We start from the raw sequence: 21,808 nt of genomic DNA on the forward strand, positions 1-21,808 counted from the left end.
TTGCTTTGAGTTTGCTGTGAGGCTCAGCAACTAAAATTATTCTTCACGGGCAGAGGCAATGTTTTTACACACTACAATGCGCCTGCCACTTTTCACTTCTGTTCACTTTGAAGCTGGAAGTATCACTAGGTCCTTGTTAATATAAATACCTTTAATTGTTAATAGGAGAGTGAAGGATTTGGCTGGGATTCGATGAGATATCAGGAGGGCTTTTCTAAATACAGCATATTGATTTGCTTTACACTGCATTCATCTCCGCTGGAAAAGGTCTGAACCCATCCATTCTCTCTCAAATTTGAATAATAAAGCCAAGTGCCATTTTAACTGAAACATTACTGCGGTGGGCCTAGCATCAGATTAGGCATTTATTCATTATTCGTTTAAAACACAGCAAAAAGCTTTATATTGAAAAGAATGACCAATACTGTAACTGTTCACTACACGTACAATTTGTGTTTATTTTGTCACTTTCTACCCCCCTTTCCTTTTACTGCCTCTTTATCAGCAGAAACTGTTGCTTTTCAACTACTCACATACCAAAACGTGTGAAAAACACAACAAATGCTGGTGGTTCCGATTCACTGTAAGGTCAGGATAGCCCAAACACTATACAAGAACTACTGGCGAAGGCAGAACTAAACATGATACTGTAAAATCCGTAAAATTAGAAGAAGGTAAAAAAAAGGCACTTTATTAAAAAACAAACAATTACCATTGGATTTCAAATTGGACACAGAGTACATTTTAAAAAATGACTTTGTTGTAAGTTTCCTAATGTCGCTTATAGTCCACGAGTTAAAATGTCAGTGAACTTTATCATTAACGTTTTGATACACACTCGCTAGTCATAATTTGCGGTGACAACATCCGCCCTTTAAAAATTTGTCAAGAACAAATTAGCACAGAAAACAAATACTCTACGCACGATGCTGGTTTCTCAGAACCAGTTATGTTTTCTTATGAACAACGTCACACTTCCAATATTTCCACAGGGATACCTCTCCCCATGTCCCCAAAGAAACCCCACAGTCAGATCAGAAGCAATGACATCACCGAGTACCAGGGCTTTGACTGCGTCTACAGCAACCAGACATCCAGCTGGACTTCTGAATCGCTCTTCTAAAGAAAAAAAATACATATTTCTTCATGCCGAAAGCGAGAAAATGAAAAATGTTGAGCTCTCGATAATGTTTAGCTTACGAACAAGATGTTCTATCGAATGATCAACAACAACAAAAAAAAAGTTCCCAACCTTGGAATATATTTTGTTGCAAACATCCAATAGCAGGTGCTGCTGCCGCTAAAACTCAACTATTGTTTTTTGTGGGAAGGGGGGCCAAAGCCAACATTTGTAGACGCAGGTGAAACTTCAGCCGCGGCTCGTTCAAGACAAAATACGAGACTACGTCGATTTTAGTACACAGTACACTTCACATCGAATTATATTTAATCTAAAAAAATGTTGCGTACAATGGATCATCATTCCTTCCTCTGTTGCACCCTGTATGGCCACCGCTAAGTCGTCCCCGCATTATCCAACCAGTTCGGCAGAATGAACAAGCGAATTGTTGTTTTCGTGGTCCGAAAACGTCCTTCCTTTTCAAACCCGTCAAACCTTCAATTTGTCTTTGCTTAGGTTGTGGTTTATGTTTACGTACCGGTATTGACATATTCCCCAAAGTTACGTTTTGAACCAGGAGTGTAACACCACATATATATATATAGTATTCGCAGTTTACTGAAGCCGCAATAAAAAAAAAACAGTAGTGCTTAACTGAACCCTTCATTTGCCTGCAGCCCGGAGTTCAAACCAGCGCAGAGCTCAAGTCCTAACTTAGAAAATAATTTTCAAAGACTTGTTCATCTTTGATATAGAAATTACTGGCTGGGGGACTGGCAAGCAGCAATGAATGACTTATAGTCTCTTGGTTGCTTCCCTTCATCAATCCCTTTTTTTTTACATAGGAACGGAAAAGCCCAGACACAAGAGTCATTTAGTTCAGTCCCCTGGAGCCAATTTCAAATTGCACCCAGTGTAGCAGTACAAAACAGAAGCATTGGGTCCGCTATACACTCCACTGCTGAGATAACCCAAAACGATATCCCCAGCCCCTTTAAAGTGTCCACCAGATTTGTCCAAATGCCCATTAACCCAGCACTGGGGAAATGTTGCTCTACACAGGACAGCTGGGTTAACCCTTTAGTTTCAGAAACATAACCCAAACAGCAACTAACAACCCCACAGCCATTTCAGTATTGTTTCTCCCCTTTCCAATATTTGATTAAGTAGAAGTTGCCAGAATGAGCCGATTGTGAACCTGTACCATCCTGTAATTTTGCACCAATGGAGGTTATTCGTCAAGCCAAATGCAGTAGGATTAGACCTCCGGCCTTTCCGACTGGTTTGGAAATAAATGGGAAAATGTAAATGTCACATTCTCAAAAAAGGAAGCAAACTCCAATAAGCGTCTTGCAAGTAAAATTAAAATGATTATATTTTGATTTTGGTGTTTCAAAGGTTACCATGGAATCGGAGCCAGTTAAAGCAGCATTTTACATTTTTAGACTGACTACGGGTCGACTTCAGCTGATCAATTACTGAGAAAACGCAGTTTGTACTGTGCTGTCTGTACCTCCCCTTCTTATTTGCTTCAGCACACCAGATTCTGCCATCAGCTGAAAAGCAGCAGTTCTGTACAAAGTCTAAAACATGCTCTCAATGTGCTCCTGAGCTCCCCTTTAATCATTATTTTATGGAGGGATGTGTCCTGTTCTTTAACACTGCAGAGCTTGTATTCTTACTGTGAATCCTAATCCTTCTGGCACGTCACGCAGGAGTAAATAAACCCTTACGTTTTGATAAAGAAAAACATCTGGATGTGATGAGTCCTGTTTCTTTATAGTTTCCACCGAACTGCCATTTGTGTAATAAGATACCTGCAAAACTATAGGTATGCGTGGACGTCCTCAGCAGTATTCTCCCATTCCAGGTCTTCTCGGATATTTCCTATCCGCTGCTAGGAAGAAAAAGGCAAAGCAGTCTGGCAACTGCTTGTGGGAGAAACTGTTATTAATTAACACCTTCTCCTTTTGTAGTCCTGGCAAGTGAGAGGAATGGGTAATACAGAGAGAAGTGGGGTATTCATTCCCTCCCAGTGATATAAAAATGGCTTTGTGAAACAAGTCAGACTGTGGTTCTCTCGCCCTTCCCCGCTGTCATTCATAAACACAAGTCCTGATGGCTTCTAACATGGAATCAATTATTCATCACGGGGTCATTCCAGGGGTCAGGACGCTATTTAGTTTGGTTCCCTCATTCCTTCTGCCAAACAGTCGGCCTGGGCCGCTGAAAATATCGTGCCGTATAAGAATCCGGAGTAAAAGATGGAAAACTGACGGCTCACGGGTCTAGCGCATGAACCTCCGCTCCGTTTAAATACCGACTGCTGTAGCAGATGTTAGCTGGTGTTGAGACAGAACGGGGAGCTGCCTTCAATACAGAACTGAGGGCGGGAGAGTGTCTCAGCTGTGTGCAGATAAGCGGTTTCGTATCATTGCAGAACAACAGCCCCTCACCCCAGTCTCTCCAAACACATACCCCCCCCCCCAGACAAATGGGGATTTTCAATCCAAGCTCTGGGCGTACTTAACACAAGCCCGTGCTCCGTGTGCCAGTCTCTGCTCTTTGATACAGTCAATAACACTTGGGTATCATTCTCCTCACATGGCTCCTGTGCAATTGGAATCACTGGCTGATTCCAACATCCAAATGTTTTGGCAGTGTGCATGTCAAATACCTCACAGTGAAAGACTGCTTCACTGTATTAGCGAGGAACACTTTTTGAAATTAAGTGACCAGAAAGCCAACAAGTCTGGCTTGTTAATAAAGGGAAACCAAACACTGCAAGGTACGTCATTTTCTGAACAACTGACATTTACTTCCCCTCCATCAAAAGCCATCAAAGGTCTGATTTACATATATGGCTTGAAAACTGTCTCCTTTCCCCCCTCTCCATCTTCCATCCAGCTGTTTTCTGATTGCTTTATACAATATAAGGTTGCAAAGTTGCTGGGCAAGCAGTGGGCAGGATACAAACATGGGGGGGACATCCAAACTCCAGACACACAGCAGCCCCCCAGGACTCCAGTGCTGCCAGCTAGCAGTGCCAAATGCCACCCTTGGTTCCAGCTTTTTGGCTTCGATTTGCTGCTGGTACAGCGCCACCAACGCCCGTAAGGTTTCCAGTCCACCTTTGGTAACCCGATCTCGCCTGCATCTCTCGCATCTTTAAAGACACAGGCCCCTGCTGGGCTGCTGGGCTAACCAGTCTGAGCTGAGGAGGAAGCCCTCTATTGTGCAAGAGCCTGAACAGGAGGCGTGGAAGGCCGGCGATCCAGAGGAATGATCTGGCTGGCCTTGAGTGAACTCGCTTTCACTCGGGCCCAGGCTGTCCGCCTCGAACAGGTGTCCCCTGAACCACAATGGGGCGAGCGGGCCTCGGGGCACACCTGTGCCGAACTCAAACCGCGGCTTAATTGACTGCGCTGCCACAGCACACAGGAAACCGTATCGAACCCCACAAGCGACTGACGCCGCAGAAACCCGCTCGGGGGTCGGCCACCTGGCTGCGACGGCAAGGCGGTCAGCGCCGAGAACAACCGCACTGAAGAACCCCGCTTAGCTGCAGCGAGCGCGGGTGGGAACGCACGTTTCAAAGCTTGACTCGTCCTGGGAATTACGAGGAGAGGTGGCAGCCATATCTCACGCCCTTGTGGTTCAATAACCACAACACCTAGGTGCTTCTGCTGCCTTTATAACTAAGGCTGCCCTGCAGTTCCTCCTCGCTGGACAAAGGCAGGAGGGGGAGTTATCTGTCCGGGTCCTGTAGGCGCAGGGCAAACAGAGCCGTCATGGTCATGAGGACTGCACCCAAGCCAAAACTCCTCTCCACCCTACTACTGGTTTGCACAGTGCTGTATAAACACACTCCTTCCTAAGCTGAGGCTATCTGGAACACACGACAAGTGTGTGATGATGAGCTGAAAGTCCCATGCAGCAGGGATCAGGACATACCCAGGTGGGTGCTGAACCTTGATTGGACAAAAAGCACTCGACGGATGCAAGGAATTATGAATTGTAACAATACGCAGAAAAGAGGAGTTAGCATGAATTACGGTACTGTGTGGCAAAGATCCTAATAAGCTGGCCCATTGCTCCCAATTTGATTCACCAGCAACTGCACGTGGTATTATCCAGCATGGCAGGTCAGAGCAAAGCAACATGCAGCATGTTAACGATGCTTCTGTGAGCATCCAGACAAAACGGTTTGAGGGTATCCCTAGACAATTAGGGTTTCAAAGGCTTTTTGCTTCGCACTCAACTTTGTGTCGAGTTCAAATTAAAGGTGAACCTGCAGACGATTAAATATCCGGGACATCGTGACAGAATTCTGTAAAAAGTATAGCACTCCTATTTATCTTCGTCATGTTCCAAATGAAAATATTTGGCCTTTGAGACAAAAATGAACATTGTACCCCATTTAAAAAAAACAACAACAAACCAATGAAAAGATTCTGTCCAAGACAAGGCTAAGCCTTTTTTATTAGTGTGCAAGATACTTGGTAGAATCTCAGAGCTCATCTGTCCACCAGCCCTGTGCTCCTTTTTCACTCTGCGGTTTTTCTACAAGACACTTTTACAGGTAAAAAACCCCCCGACTAATTCACACTCTGTGTAGCAAACTGCAAAGAGGCTCTTTCCGAGTCCAGTTGACCGCAGTGAAATTAAAGCCCAGGCCAGAAGCAAATCTGAAAGCTCTGTGAAAAAAGATCCGGACCATTTTCACCTCGGTTCCCCGAGGACGAACACGCAGAACCTTGAGTTTGCCTCCTGGCTGCCATGTTCACACCTGTTTTCTCCCCCATGGCTCCTCCATTCACCTCCCATGATGCTTTCACCGTCTCACCCACTTCAGTCCAGCCCGAGCTGTACAGAACATGGAGTTTGGTGCCAGAGGTCAGCTTGCAGGCTTCTTTTTCCTCTCTGGCTGGGGTTACAAGGACAGCAAAAGGCACTTGATAACTACCAATGGACCCGGCTCTATCATTCAACCCCAGAGCTGTTCAAAGTCTTTTTTATAACACTTCACACTGGCATGTCCCACTTTTTGTTTTCAAGTTGTATGCTATTGAACTTGTTGTTGCTGTACTATGTTTATGTGTTTGGCGATTCCTTTAATGCCTCTGTATTGGAGCACACAAGTTAATAAGCATTTCACTGCACTTGAGCACATGAGAAACAAGCTGGACTTGGAACTAAAAGGAGGCCCTTGAATGGAAACACTACCCTGGCGATTGGTTTTTCCTCCACCGCAAAAGTAAAAATCTTTTCCACTGCATGGACGCTCGTTTATAACCAAGAACGGGAGACACTTCTTTACCCCAAGGGTTATGGGAGTCTGGAACAAGCTTCCCGGCCATGTAGCCCTGGCGTCTTCCGGGAAACAGCTGGATGAGATCCCTGGATCAATTACCTCACTAACTACAAAGCGGGCTGGATGGGCCTCGTCTCGTTGGGAACTTTTCTCCTGCTCTTCTGGGTGTTGCGGACAAAGGAGATTCCTCCTCCAAGGCCTCCCCCCCCCCCCGCAGCTGTCAATCCGTTCGCTGCCCTGAACAAAACCGATCTGCTGTGCGCGCTGCTGGCGATGGCTTGGGAGGCTGCCGGGCCACAAAGGCAGGCAAGCTGGAGCTGCAGACCCTTTAGACTCTGAATCGCAATGAGGCGACTGTCCCCATTAATCTTGATCAGCTCAAGGAGCAGTGGACACAGCCGGTGGCCGATGGCTGCCGGAGAGGGTGGAGAGGCAGGGCCGAGAGGACGCTAGCCCCCCCCAAGTCCACCCGCCTCAACCCACTGCTAGGATGCCAAATACCCAGATACATTGCTCTCCAGCCATCCTCGCAGACAATAGAAAAAGAGGCATCACCATTACGAGACATGGAACCACACAAACAACCAAGGGATTTCCCTTACTGGGGGGGAGGTGAGTTAGTATGTTTTTTGAGACATGCACAAACCCGGAGATAAGGGAGGTATGTGAATTTTAAGTTCAACTGAATACACGTGCGCACGCAAAAATCTGTCCCTCATTGAAAATCCTATCTAAACCATTAAACTGAATGAAACAGATCATTTAGGTTAGGCCAACCCGAAAGAACAGCAATAGCTTGCTCGCGTCGCTACCGAGGACAGAACCAGGGCTGACATACCCGAAGGGCTGTCATTTTGTTCAGACTATGGGGCATCACGACGAAGAGCTCTGCATCTCCGTTCCCAGCGACGGCTTCAGACGAAGGCCTCTACGGTTCTGCTAGGACGACTTGAACTTTAAAGCTTGGAAGAAGCGCGTTCGAGTAGCAAAACCCGGGGAAACCGCTCTCCCTTCATCCCAGCCTTTAGAGCTTTAGGTTCAGCAAAAGATCCAAGCTCAGGGTTCTCCACAGTCATAACATCCTTTTGGCACAACTGAAAATTAAACAGCCGCCAGAGACAGCTACCTCAGGGTGGACCATAAAAATACAAAAGCCAAAGAATGCGATAAAACCAGTCTAATTGGCCACTTGGCCTTTGTTTTGTTTTTCCCTCCTCCACAGAAAAAGCTGTGCTCCCCATCAAGAGCACGGTGACGTCACACACAAATAACCTTTTATCACTTCACACCTCGAATTAACACCAGGCTGAAAGCACGGCAGCTAGCGTCTCAGATAACAGCTGCGGCCAGAGGAGATTGAATGTGTCTTGCTGCACCACCGGTGACTTTAGTTTAAGAGGGAAGGGGGAAAAACAAAAAAACAATTGCAATTTGCCACGAAAGGTTAATTTAAATACAGCATTATAAAAAAAAAGATGTATGATTCTTCTTACTAGCAATGATAAGTAGAGATTTCTTTGAGCACCTCTCGAAAACATTGTTAATAAGAGTGCCACCATATTTCAAACAGTGTTTGTATTGCAGCAGCTCCCCATATTGAAAGAGCGTACTTTCGGATGAAACCAGTTATTTCCAGGATCCCATTTTGGAAGGTACAGAAGTGGTTTATTGACTTATTCATTACAATTTCAGTAGTTAATGTCAGTGCTCTCACTACAGGTAAAAGTGCAAAACGTCCGACTGTCTAGTTTTCAACCCATTTATATTTAAATGTTCTCAACTGAAGTGAAAATTATCTACACATAAAAAAACAAAACGAATCCTTTCTTGCAGCACGCTGGGTAAAAAATAAAATCTTTTTTGTTCGGAAAAGGCCTCATTCTCAGAGAGGAGAAAAACACTTGCCGTTAATTCAAGCCTATGATGCTGAAAGATCAAATTCCCAAACACACTGTGTGCCTGGAAAACACTATGCCTCCTTACTTTTTCAGCAATTCCAAAAACTAAAAAAAAAAAACACACCTTTCGGCTTGAAAGCTCTTTCGCACTTGCGTTTCAGGCTCAAGGGAGATCCAAAACTTCTGAATTTGACCCCCTCACCCGCCACCCCTTTCCAATGGAAGCCTTTAAACGTGTCTGCTGGTGTCGAGAGACAGCAGAGCCGTTCACTGCAGGTGCAGCAGGTGAAACGAAACGGCTCAAGTTGCTGGGAGAAACGAATCGTTTACGAGGGCTTCTGTACAAATGGGACCCCGGAGAAACAGAAGAAGGGGAAAGATGTTTTAAATCCTTTTCAATAAATCATAATTATTATATATCTAATTGTAATCAGGAGGAATTTGTGTCAACTCAAACAGTAAAGACAGTCCTTATGATCTGCTTCTCACGAGGCACAGATGCTTTGGACTTGACGGGTTGAGAAGAAAAAACCAAAGCAGGTTGTTACTCATGTGTCAGTCGGCACCCAACAAACCGTAAACACCCCCACCCACGGAGCGCTCTCCGTTTGCTACTCTGCCTTTCTGCTTTCAGAAACCGAAGCAGTCACGCAGGCCGCCACTGAAAAGGCAGTCCCTACCACTGCACACACAGGAGATGGAGAGCTGCAGCCCTGCGCCCATATCTGAATTTATGCAAGCAGGGCAGCGGTCCATATATCCCCTGCCTGCCCCTAAAGGATTGCGCTCCGCACAAGGAGGGCTGCAGCCAGCCTAGAAAAATGCAGAAGGGATCAATGGCAGTGGGGGAGGTGGGGGGCCGGCCTGTGCACTGAGGAGAGAGGAGCGGGGAGGGAGGGGGGGTGCCTTCCCTTCACTACTATCGATTTTTGCTCTCCTCTCCGGCAGATCAGCTCCATTCCCCTGGCGCTCTTCTCCTGCCTTCCCCCTTCCCATCGGACTCCGGGAAACACGGCTCGGTTTGAACACCGGCAGCACCCTCCCTCGCCCCACCGGCTCCGAGCTGCAGAACGGCGCAGGGCCTGCGGGTTTCCAGAACCGCCATGGGGGCAGGAACACACCCAACACTCCCGCGCGCTGGCGTGGGTGGGCCGGGCCTCTACGGTGTACACCTGCCTGGCTGGGGGCCAAACCCCGCTCCCTTGAGCTCCTGCGGAGGACTGGACGACCGCCGTTGCAGAGCCAGGACAGGAGGGGAAAAAAAAAAAACAACAGCAAGTGGTAGGGGCTTGGAGAGACTCTAAATGGGCAAATCCAGCCCCAGAATCCACTCGCTTCGATTGGAAATGGACCTCTTCAAGAACCTCTGTTAGAGAGAGCGCGTGACCCGATAGTGTGTAGGCTCAACTTAAGATGTTAAGTGTGAAATAAAGTTGGTTTTGTTGGGGGGGGAATATCTCCCCTCTGTGTCAAGGTAAAGATGGAGCTTTTTAAGGGAAGTGGTCACAATTTCACTGGTGTCCTGCAGCCACCACACTCCTGTCCTTGAGCTGCTCCTGGCTGAAGTCAACAAGGGGGGGGAGTGTTGTGTAACATTTAAGCCTTTGGGCTCTTGCCTGGCAGGTTGTGGGTTCAGGTCCCTGCTGCAGACACGGCTGTTGTGCCTTGGGTGAGGCGCTTTATCCCAGATGCTCCAGTTTATCCAGCTGTGCAATGGGGACCAGCATTTCTGGGGAACAATCTCTGCAATGGAGGCATATGTTCTCAAGTCCCCCCCGACAGCTACAATAACCAGGACGGGCTCTGGCCCGATGAGCCTGTGTGTCCTTTTTACTGTGCTGTGGGGTCAGTACTGCACTGCAAGCATGCCATGTTAAGAAGCTGGAGTTAGGATCGTGCACATATACCGCCTACCTTATGGATCTTAGAGACAAGGAAAAGTTTCAACGAGATTTTACAAAAGAAGTCTCCCACATGTTAATGAGAGAACAGGGGCATTAACTGCTGTGCATATGAGCAGTGACATCTGAAAACACACACAAAACTACCTTTTCCCCACTAATGTAGCACCTAAACTACACTACTACAGACTGGATATAACTGGGCTAGATGACGTGTGTCCACTGAAGAGAAATTACATTAGGCTCTAGAAGTCATTCATAAGATCTTCCACTGGCCGTATCTCTATTACATCTGTACTCGCAGTGTTTGAGGACTCTGTTCAATGGCCGTTTTTCCTATTTGTAACTACACTGCAATCATAGCTATTTAGGGAGGGGACTTAGAAAAGCCTGGATGAGATGTCACAAAGGAAGCTTCCCTTCTCTATGCATTAGTTCAGCTTTGCCAGCGGGGACAGAGGTGATTTGAGTAGCATGTTCTCTTCATGCAGGTGTGGCAGGAAAGGCGAGACTGGCACACACAGTGCACTGCTCAGCGAATGGAAAATCAGCCACAAATTAAAGAAGAAACCCCCCAATTTTGCTAGCCATTGGCAATTAAGCACCAAAAACACTACTCTTCGGTAGAAAACCAGAAATGCTTTTGATCCTTTTGCAAAAACGTTCACCAAATACCGGCCAGTGGAGAACAGGGTCTGCAGCCAAGACTGTTTTGTTCACAGCCCTCGAGGTAATTGAAACTGTCCATCTTCATCACAGAAACGTCTCCGAAAGTTCAAGTTCCTGGTACAGGAGAGAAACCAGTTAGAGGCTTCAGCTCCTGACAGTTCCTCTATACAGGGTCTGAGCGGAGGATAAAACGTTTTCAGACGAGATCTCATCCAGGTATTTCCTAAAGGATCCTATCAAAGTGCTGATAATGCTAGAGTTGTCCCAATGTTATACTGTATATGAAGTTGAAGCACCTTGTGGTTAGACAAAGACAGGGAGTTTTTTATATTGCTCTTTTCCAGTCTGTTCTACTCAGTTGTTTTTTTTTTTACAATAATCCTTAAATCCCTACATGTAGTACAGTTTTCGTCTCAAAGCAGGTTATTCCCCAAACTCTCAATAAAATGACCCACAAATTCAGAATGGCTATGCAAACACAATCCTACAGAGTATCAAGCAAGGTAAAAGAAATATTGCCAATAAAGGAGGTGTTTACCTTCCTTGGATTAATCACTTGCGCTGAGCAGGATACCATACAGAGCTTTGTTTCTCTCTGCACATTTCAGCATCTACGTCTCTCAAAGTCAGGTGGCCCTGACACACGAAAAACTGTTACCATCTCAGGAAGGTCATGATGAGCCCCTGATTTTTCAAATATTTATTGAGAGCATCAACTGTTCCTTCTTTGACAGAGAAGAATTGAATTGGGAGGCAGCTTTATTTTTCACTCAAAAAATATAAATTTGCTAATTGTTATTGTAACATACCCACCCAATTGGCAATCAAATCCCATATCCGCACAAATTAAGTGCAGACAATCACCCCAACCCCAACCACTGTACCGCAAAAGCACCGTAGTGAGGTACAGGAGAATCAATGCTGATAGGAGGAAAACCACGTCCTTCAGTGATCCTTCACAGGGAGTCTGCACCCAATCAGGGGGTTTGCAGAGGTCACCATCTATCGCCATCCAAACCAATCCCATCGCTACTCACTGGTGGCATTAAGCAAAAGTGTTTAGCCACAGTCAGCGCTGACATGACCCAACCACGGCTCGAACCTGCAACACATCAAGCACAGATGAGCAGACGAGCAGTGCGATCCGAGAGGGAGAGCCAGATGGAAATCCCCCAAAGTGATTACGAAACTCCCAAAATTTGACACACTACACAAATGAGGTCTCTTTCTGCGTTTTTAATCCACTGTTCTTAAACCTTACTGTGCTGAGCAGCAATTACAAATTACAATGGCATTACTAAGTACATCTGGGGTAAACCCACTCCCATAATTGAATTAATTGATATTGATAAACCATAAAAAAACTTCATTAGTCAGACAAACAAAAGGGGTTTGTCATTCAGTGGAAGAAATTACAGTTTTTTACAAAAATTACAGACGGTCTACCTATTCATGTCGCTTTCATGCATTGAATAGAAAAGTATGTTCTGTACCTAGGTCAAAATAGGAGAGCATTTTTTTTTTTAAAAGACGTGTCCATATTTGTCAAAAATAAGAAACAGCATGCTGAAAATTGATCAGACACTGCAATGACGTAAAACTTGCATGGTGTGCGCTCTGGAAATTCTATATTCTAGCATTTAGGATAATCTAGCATAGGACACAATGCATTTTACTATTCAACAAACTAACCTTAAAAATCAAACCAACTCCTATACCCACTTATTTAGATTTGGTTTGGTTTCAATGCCAACAAGCAAAGATGTGACTGCTAAAAGGAAATATATCCTAGAACTGAATTTTGCCACACAACATTTTTTATGCAGTACAATATATCACAAAAAAATAAAAACCCACTCCTTGTACACGAACAGACAGACCACAAAACTGAAAAGTTTGCATTTAAATTTCAGAATTTTGTTTTCTGCCTTTTTTGCTACTTTACACATGAAATAGCATTCTTAACCTAAAAAAAAGACATAATTGCACAAAAATGATATAATATTGTCTGGGAGTGACTTCTGCATATTTCAAGGTCAGAATCTAATCGTGATTAGGGCTCAAGATTTTCAACCGACTTGAGTAAAACCTGCGCATGGATTAAAAGATTTACATTCTTTTGAGGCATAAGATCTGTCGCTTTGATTTTTTGACCCCTAGATGACACACGTTACAAAGTTACTGCTCATTGGGGTAGCTTACAGATCACAGACGTTTTCTATATCATAGCAGTACTTGCTGCATGTCTGTGATTTGCAGCCTGCCTGATGCCGATATTGATTCTGCTTATGTTGTCAGGGGTCATGGTAGCTCACTGGTAACAAGCCTAGCTCCAGTTCCAGACAAGTCAAAGCTCTTAAAGGAAAAGTCAAGAAGAAGCAAACAGGTGTTGAGAAATGCTACAAACCCCACTGCTGAAGTAAAAGGCACACAGGTGTGTGTGTGATTCTCCTGCTATCCTTCAGATTTCTCCCTCGGACACACCACCCAATTAAAAAAACTCAGCTCTTAACCCAAACATGAGATCTTCACCGGGGCTTTAATCACACCAAGCTGTTTGGGATGATTTAAGATTCCCAAGTTTGTGAGCCGTTTCTATTTTCTATAGGGATAGAGAGGATCCTAAATATATAATAATCTAACGACTGCAGTAAGAAGTCGCATAGAAAACGCGTAGCTTGTGAATCAACAAAAGTCTGTTTCACCATTGTTCTGCATGCAAAAATATCTTTACCGTCTCGCTTTCCTATGGCATCGATATATTATTTCTCACTAGTGTGCATTTCCGTTTTCTGCAACGCCCGATTTTTAGACTTGCATACTAGGGGCACACTGCTGCTCAATGGAATCACAAGTCAGGCGTGTGAAAAACTCTTTGAATCAGTATATTCATTGTGAATATTCAGATATTCAAAAAACATTTAAGAGTTAGCGTTATGTGTGCCACAATGCTTCAGAGAGTTTCTCCTTTTGCACAGATCAGATCTCGCCAGTGAGAGCAGTGTGGGAACACTGCATCTACCTTTATGTGACGCTACCATAATTAGATTTTTAAACATGTGCATACAAAAAGCAAATCCTAAAGCATACAAAATCCTCTTGCATAAGGTGGTGACATTTTAAACATTATTGAATAGTATCTGCGTAGCAAATCATACATGATAAACATCACAGTACACAAACCCTGTTTAATAGCCCTGCATATCATGGTCACTCTGCACTTAAGACTCTCGACAATACCTGCAGACTGCCTTGCACACCAGCTCAGAGAGAGGCTAATGCAACAAGATGGGTCACTGTGATGAAGCACCCTTCCTGTGCAGAAGACACTGTACACAACCATTTCGAAATAAACCCCCCTCGTCTCGTCTTGCACTGAAGTCAGGAAGGAGGTGGATTCATAAGCAGAGACCTGTGACTTTCTCTTGCTCTTTTCAGACAGAGCTCTCTCAATGACACTCCACTGCTACTCGAGTGTCAAATAAAAGCAAAATACACCCTTTGCAGAGAGTCTTAATTGTTGCAAAACCTGAATCTCTTCTAAGACTTACTGCTCTGATGCAGATTTTCAGTCAGTTATGCCATGTTTTTGCTCTAAACGCTGTTCAGCATCACTTATAGGACAGCAAGCAATTCAAAGTAGACTCAATCTAATCGTATTACATGATGAATGTCACCCCCTCCCCTTCCTATTTGTCTGCTCAAATAAAGACACGTGCTTCATGACATTTTACATTACGTCTTCTTCACTTTCGTCGAGCCCAAAGTGAATTCTATTGTGCCACTGGGCACTGTACATATCTGCGTGCGACTCACCGTCGCTTTGGAAGGAAATACAGACGTGTGCGAGTCCTTGCACAACTCTCCAGCTGGTGGAGGAGTGAGGCACATGCTGCAAGAAAACATCAGACCCGGTCAGACGCAAGTTGTCAGCAGATTCTGAAAAAAAAAACTTGCATAACTGCCTCTCCGAAGCAGAACGATGTACGATACTGGGAGAAGTGCCCAGCCCAACATCCACATACTATAAGGGAGTAACAGCATATGTGCTTTCAGGCCTGCTGTCGAAACCATACCATAACTTCTTTCACAAAGTCCCTGTAGAAGATCCTCAGGTCAATTAGCTACTAGATTAGCTCAAGGCAGTAATGGCTTTGTGGTTTGCAAACGTTGTGCTCTTAATATCTTAGAACTCATCAAACGTGTCTGTATTTTACAAAACAAAAAAGTAAAGCTTTAAATTGGGTTTAAAATTCAACGAATTCAACTTTCTCACTCACTAATATTCGACAGACCTTCAGCTTTAGCGAGAGATCCTCTCTGCAGTTTCATGTGCAGCACACAGTGGGGAGAAATGGATTCATCAGTTTTTAGCACAGGGCAGATTTCAGACCCGTTCCACTAGACGACAAACAAGCCGATTCATTTTTTACAGCACTGAAGGTAAAAGAGCACACCTGAAACAGTGCCCATGACATATTTATAAGAAGAGACAAAAATCAGTTTTCTCCTTTTCTAAAACACAAATGCAAATCTGGCAGAGTGCTTAACATTTTAAGCATCCAGCCCACAGAACGTTCTGCACATTCAAACACTATGTGTGTTCCTGCATTATTTTATTTAGAATGATAAATGGGTGCTATTGTGGATCCAACAAAAAAAAAGGAGGGGGAGAGATACTCAAGCACTTTTCACAGCAGGGCAAACGAGTCTCAATCATCAATTTGTCAGACTGACCTGGACGCAAATTCGCTCTTTTCAGCCACAACCTTGCCATCTCGTCCTCTTGGTGCATGGAAATAATGTAAAACCCTCCGTCTTACACTACAACAACGTGTAACACGCAGGATATGCAAACTGTTGTGTCAGGGTCCTGTCTGAAGTCAGGCTCCAGTCGGTGTCAGATCTATCCCAGCCTGGCACTGGGCTTATACTGTCAAATAGTGGGCTTGCTTTTATTTCTATCCCCACCTGGGGCCAGATTATCAAGGATACGGTGTCGTCATTGTGAACGCGAAGACGCAGCCCAAAGCGAAAAAAAAAGGCTTGGGTTTCAACCTCCAGAGGTGGTATACACTGACAGATTCCAGCGCTGAGCCATAAGGATAAAACACACACACACACACTTCCGTATACCGTTGACAAACAATGCTGCCAATTCTAACTTGGAAGTGAGGGGGGGACTCTCGATCCACGCCCGGCCGGCTTCAAATTTCACCGCGCGCACGCACACATTTTTCACCCCGCAGACCTCGGGTCTGTGCGTCTGTTTCACGCCGTCTCCACCGCTTACTTTTTCGCTTTTCCCACCCAAAAAAGATCTGACAGAGTGGTGGGCACGGCAGCCTAACCCCCTGCGCCAAAAAAAAAAAAGCGGAAAGGCTTCTTCTCGGATTGTCGCCCGCGCATCACCGATTTTCGATTTTTGATTTTTAAGAACTTTATTTTCTTTTCACAAAAAAATACAGGAAATCACAAATCAGAAAGCTTTACATTAATATACATACTTAAAACAGTATATATGATCACATCTCATTACATTTTGACACGGTAACAGTTACATAGCAACAATTTTCTTTTTTTCTGGTGCAAATCACTTCTTTATTTAAACATGATAATGTTTTTCACAGTTTCTTGAGATATTGACCTATGCTCTCTATTTCCCACAGACTTTCTGCTTCCTCCCTCCCTTCTCTCCTCCCTTCTCTCCGCGCATCACCGAATCCCCCGCTCTGAGCGAGCGATGTTACCCGGGCGGGAGCAGCCGCTGCCCTCGCTGTAAACCACACGGAAGTCCTGTCTCCGGCAGCTGGGTCTGGGGTTACTTTTTATCACGCACCTCCCAGCTGCTGCTCGCACTTGCCATTTACATTTTTTGCCCATAAATAACGCCCGCCCTGCGATGTTTCCTGATACCCGGCCCTGAGTTCCAAACGCAGGCCAAGGCCCCCTAAAGCCTCCCTCCCTGCCAGCACTGGAGGCGTCTTCCCTTTGTCGTGGTTCGGCAAAAGAGGCCTCGGTTCAGGTTAAATAGGTCACAGACGCACACACAAGCAGCCATTCTCTAAAGAGCTAAAAAAAAAAAAAGGGCGAGAAAAAAAAAGTCCCTGAACCACTGAAGAAACACAAATGACACCTCCACTGAAACCTGATACCCAGGCCGGGGGCCCCATCGCCGTCCTGAGGTCACCCACGCCCCAAAAGTCAGAGTTTTGATGCCTTTGTGGGCTCGACTTCAAAAAAAAAAAATCAAGCTGATGTAAAGAAGCCTGTCCCTGTCACTTGCCCCCAATCCTCACGACCCCTATTTCCAGGGGAGGGTGAGCCTCCCAAAGAGCCGAAACAAAGCCCCCCCCCTCACCCTCCGGGCCCGACAAGGCCGCCCTGTGAACGCCACTCAGGCCCAGGCCGCAGCAGCCAGGCCCCAGAGGCCCCAGCAGGGGGAAGAGAAAGGCAACAGGATACCGGCCGGCCGGGCTCCGCGCAGCCTGACGGGAGATGGAGCAGGGAGAGGAATTAACCCAAGAGCTTTTCCTGAGCTTTCGACACCCAGCTGCGCTGGAGACGGAACAAAAACCGCTCGGCGGGCCTGAATGCAAAGCCGCGCGTGGAAAAAAACGTGGAAGAAGGGCCCGGCGCGGAGCTGATAAACAGTTAGTAAAGCAGTCTGGTTGTTTAACAAAACGGAGACCACCCATCCTAGCAGGGTCTTCCCAGAGACATTTTTTGTTTGACCAGCCTCTCCCCCACCCCCCCACCTCCTCTAATTTGTTCACAAAGAAAGTGCAATTCTCTGTCCCCCCCCAATGTTTATCGCCCACTGGAGCACTCGCAGCCACTGATGACTTTTCAGACCACCCACAGTATCACGAGACCCTCTCGACCGGAGGTGGGGGAAAAAAACAACAACAACAAGTGCGCAAAATGAAGGTTTCTTTGAAGTGTCTGGACACTGGTCTCAAAACCTGCCAACCACTTCAGAGGGATGAAAGGAACCAAACAGCGGTTTTCTTTCACAACGTGTAATTGATATTATGTAAAGGGCTATTTTAAGCAAGGCGACAACATCCATGGTGTCGTTCTGTGGAACGAGGCCCCGGCACAGCAAGGGGGAAATGAAGAAGAATCCCATTGTGCAGCAGTTTGGGCCACACCACGGTTTAGCGGCTGCCAGCCCCTGGCACGCATTCAAACACATTAAACTGAAATGCATCCAAGTGCTGGAAACATAAGGTGGGGGTCGGATTTTGTTTAGAAATCAGGCTGACAATGAAACCCATTTTTTTTGTGAACGTGAAACCGAAGACACCTGAAGTCACCAAAGGCATCTGAAATGAATGAGGGGCAGGATGTAAATATTCACTGCTGATAATGACGATCATTTGTAACTTCACTTTTTCCAGCATCTCCCTTCCAGACACATGAAATATAAATCAGATTCTAATATGCCACAATACCAAAACAATGCTCCTGACAATGAACAGTTCTCCAGGGGTAAACGCATCGATTCTACCAGATGCTGCCATATTTCTGAGATGGTACTGGACCAAAAAGCTGACAGAAGATTAATGAGATGCGCTTTTGGTTCAGTAGTTTACAGCAACCTGAACTGCATTGTTCTGATGTTGATAGGTTATCATCTACCATAAGCAGCCTGTATACCCCCAAAATGTCTGAATTGACATTAGACGGGTCTGCTGTTGCTTTCCATAGTGTGCTGCATTCACACGCACGTCGTTCAAGCTTGTTGTGAGGTCACTTTCATTCTCAAGATCAGCATTTGAAAAATGCAACCGACATCTCTGCCCCAGGGCTGGACGCAAACTGATTCCACACTCGAACCCTGTGCCGCCATCAGTAAGCCAGGCTGGATGCTTGCCGCTCTGACTTGGTTTAAACCCTGCTTTGTTGCAGTTTCCAAAGAGAGAGCTGTCAGACACACAGCTGTTCTTCTGAAATGTGCCAGGAAATACTGCGGCGGCAGCAGCAGCTAAGGTGCAATAGGCCTAGCAGCTAAGTACTCCCAGCTCTAGAAATCCCACTAATGTGGCACCTTGGCCAACACACAGGACACTGCTCCAAACACTGATTGAAACTGGGCTAGACTGTGGCCTGGACAGGAGCATGTCCAAGGTAGAACAATTACAGAAAGCTGTAGAAGTAATGCATAAGATCTTCCTCTGGCCAAGTCTGTACTAAATGTGACTTAAAATCAAGACTTCGCAGAAGCTGAAGCATGTAACTTGTTTTAGGACTCTCTTCAGTGAGCACTGTATTGGCCCTGAATGCTCTGCAATAAAAGCTGGCTAAGGAGAAACCTTAGATGACTGAAGTTACAAACTAAGTCACTTCATAAATGTAAAGAAATAGCTTCCTCCAACAAAAACAAAAACCGGCCTTTTTATACCACATAATGCAGTATCTGTACTAACTTTAAGAAATATTTTTTTAGGCTCATGAATTATACCCTAAATCTCGATGCCTTACAACAATGCATTTAAATAATTTAAGTCAATTTTTCTCTTAAATGCTACGGGCAGACGCATCTAGAGCGCTCTTTAAAAATCACAGAGCTAGTCAGCTGCTCCATATACTTTTACGATACATGCAGTAAACAGAACGATATCTTTTCAACCTGTCCAAAAAGGCCGCAGATGGTTCACAGTACCATTGCACAAACACCACAAGTGAAAACACAGAAGCTCCGACTTCAAAATAAACAGCTGAACCCTTCGGTTTGCTTTCTTTTTACCAGGCTTGCTGCATGACAGAGGCTATACTGTAGCCCCGACTTTAAATAACAGGGCCAGAGACGACCACTGTACTGGAAAGTTCAGACTGTGCAGACTTTGCTATAATTAACCTAGATAAAGGCGTTTTGTTTTGTTTCCTCTTAAAAACAAGAGAAACTGGGGGCAACCTTTATGTGGCTCTAGGCCCAGATGTACTCGTTGCAGCCTGGATTCTCCCACAAGAAAGTTCTGGCCTTGCCCTTGAACACACAGAGCCCTGCACTGCAGTTAAAGGGACTGCAGCACGCCTGACAGCCCTGACAGCTATTTTGCAGCTCAGCAGGAAAAAAAAAAAGCTCGCAAATATGCTTCAAAAACCAAAAAGTACATGTTGGAACAGTTTAGCACAGTCGAAAGCCACTACTTGGTCCAACAGGCCTTGCCTTGTTTCTTTTCCTTAAACAGCTCCCAGCAGCTGAAAGGAAAGCCAATTTCTGCAGCAGTTCCTCAGCACTTCATTTTCTTCCCATTTTCTTCTTCTTCTTCTTTCGCTCCCAGAAAGCTGTACTGTCACGTACAGCTGCCGTTGCAGACTGCTTCAAAAACTATTTTCAAGAGGCCGGGAGCAAGGTGCTGGGGTGTGAGGTAAGCTACACAGGAGGCGCGATACGCCAAGGGTTGCAGGAGCATGGAACAAGCTACCCAGCCATGTTGACAAAACCGATCTTCCCCTGTAGGTTAGCCATTTGTGTCCCCCCAAAACCATTCATGAGGCAACGCTCCCTGCAGAAAATCAGATCAACGTATCCAGAACGCACTGCCAGTGAACCAGAGCACCGTTCGCACGTGCAATTGCACTGTTAAGATCTAAAGGTCTATCAGCAGCCTAAGGGACCACAGCACATCAAAGCCACAAGGCCAGGGGCCTCCAGTGTGGCATCATTGTTCAATAATACATGACCAGCATTGTTTACCAGGCAGGAGGTCCTCAGCTTTCTTTGACCTCGTCCTCAAGAGACCCGCTCTCCAGCTCTAGGTCTGGGAACAAACAAAACAGAAAGGGTACGCTTCCAAACTTCAATTTTCAATTTGGCCCTTAATGAGATCTGCTTTTTTTAAGAAGACTCAAGGCTGGAATCTCCTTATGAGGAACCCAAGCCTGCCATTGATGGGCAGTTTAAGCTGCATTACAAGGTCATAGATGAAAGTAATTTCCAGCCTTCCTCCGAAACAATGTTCTTTGTTCATTTGTTTAATGTGTGGATCAGCAGATAAGGCTGCGGACACACAGCTAGACGGTTGCGGGTTCAAATCTGAGAGGGAGCACAGCTGCTGCATCCTTGAGTAAAGTACGCCACTCAGATTGCTCTAATTAAACACCCAGCTGCATAAACAGGTCAAAACACAAACTGCTTTTGATAAAAGCAGCAGCTTAATTAATCGAAAATGTCATGATATCTCTCAGTACATTTATTAATGATATTTTCCAATTTTGTTGAACTCGTCCCAGTGAACGACAGTTTTGATTCCAGGAGAATCCGCGGCCATCCGGCGAAGGGGAGAGATGGGTCATATTTATATCCAAAAATCCAAAGATAACGCTGACAATTAACCACAGATTAATACACAATTATTAAGCTAAGTAGCACTGCTTCCATTGAGAGCATTTACAATGATGTGCTATAGGTAGACATGCACAGATGTGAGCAGGACATGACAAATATGTTGTTTAGGGGGGAAGTGTATTTTTTCCCCAATAACAGCCACATCGTAAATTTTAAATATCAACACAGAGGAGAAACGAATAGTTGGCTCTGCACATGAAAGCCCAGAGGAACCTCCAAAACTCGACTGCAAAGATTTCGCTTCTAAGTGCCAACTAAATAAAATAAGAATTTAATATCCCCCTGGGGAGGCCCCCTCGTCTCCCCTAATGAGTTACGAAGCCAACGCCAATTACAGCGAGTTCTGAAGAAAGTGCCACAGCTCACAGCGTGACAGCAAGACATGAGACACCATGCAGCAGGCAGACACCACTGAGGTCTTAAAAAAAAACACAGAACTCGCACCTCTCCCCAGCTGGGAAGAGTGAATGACACTGTCATGATGCACAAGTCACAGTACAATATGTACCATGACACAGCTGAAGGAGCTGAGAAGTTATTTTGCGAGAC

The 21,808-nt window shown here is 45.4% G+C and overlaps 1 protein-coding gene across 1 annotated transcript in view; it reads right to left on the minus strand.

Moving 5' to 3' along the window:
- The window catches only part of rnf38 (ring finger protein 38), a 66,029-nt gene that overhangs the window by 34,844 nt on the left and 9,377 nt on the right, over positions 1-21,808 (minus strand). The gene's annotated exons all lie outside the window — the stretch shown is intronic.

The sequence above is a fragment of the Lepisosteus oculatus genome, chromosome 1 (assembly GCF_040954835.1).
Source record: "Lepisosteus oculatus isolate fLepOcu1 chromosome 1, fLepOcu1.hap2, whole genome shotgun sequence".
Classification (NCBI taxonomy): Eukaryota; Metazoa; Chordata; class Actinopteri; order Semionotiformes; family Lepisosteidae; genus Lepisosteus; species Lepisosteus oculatus.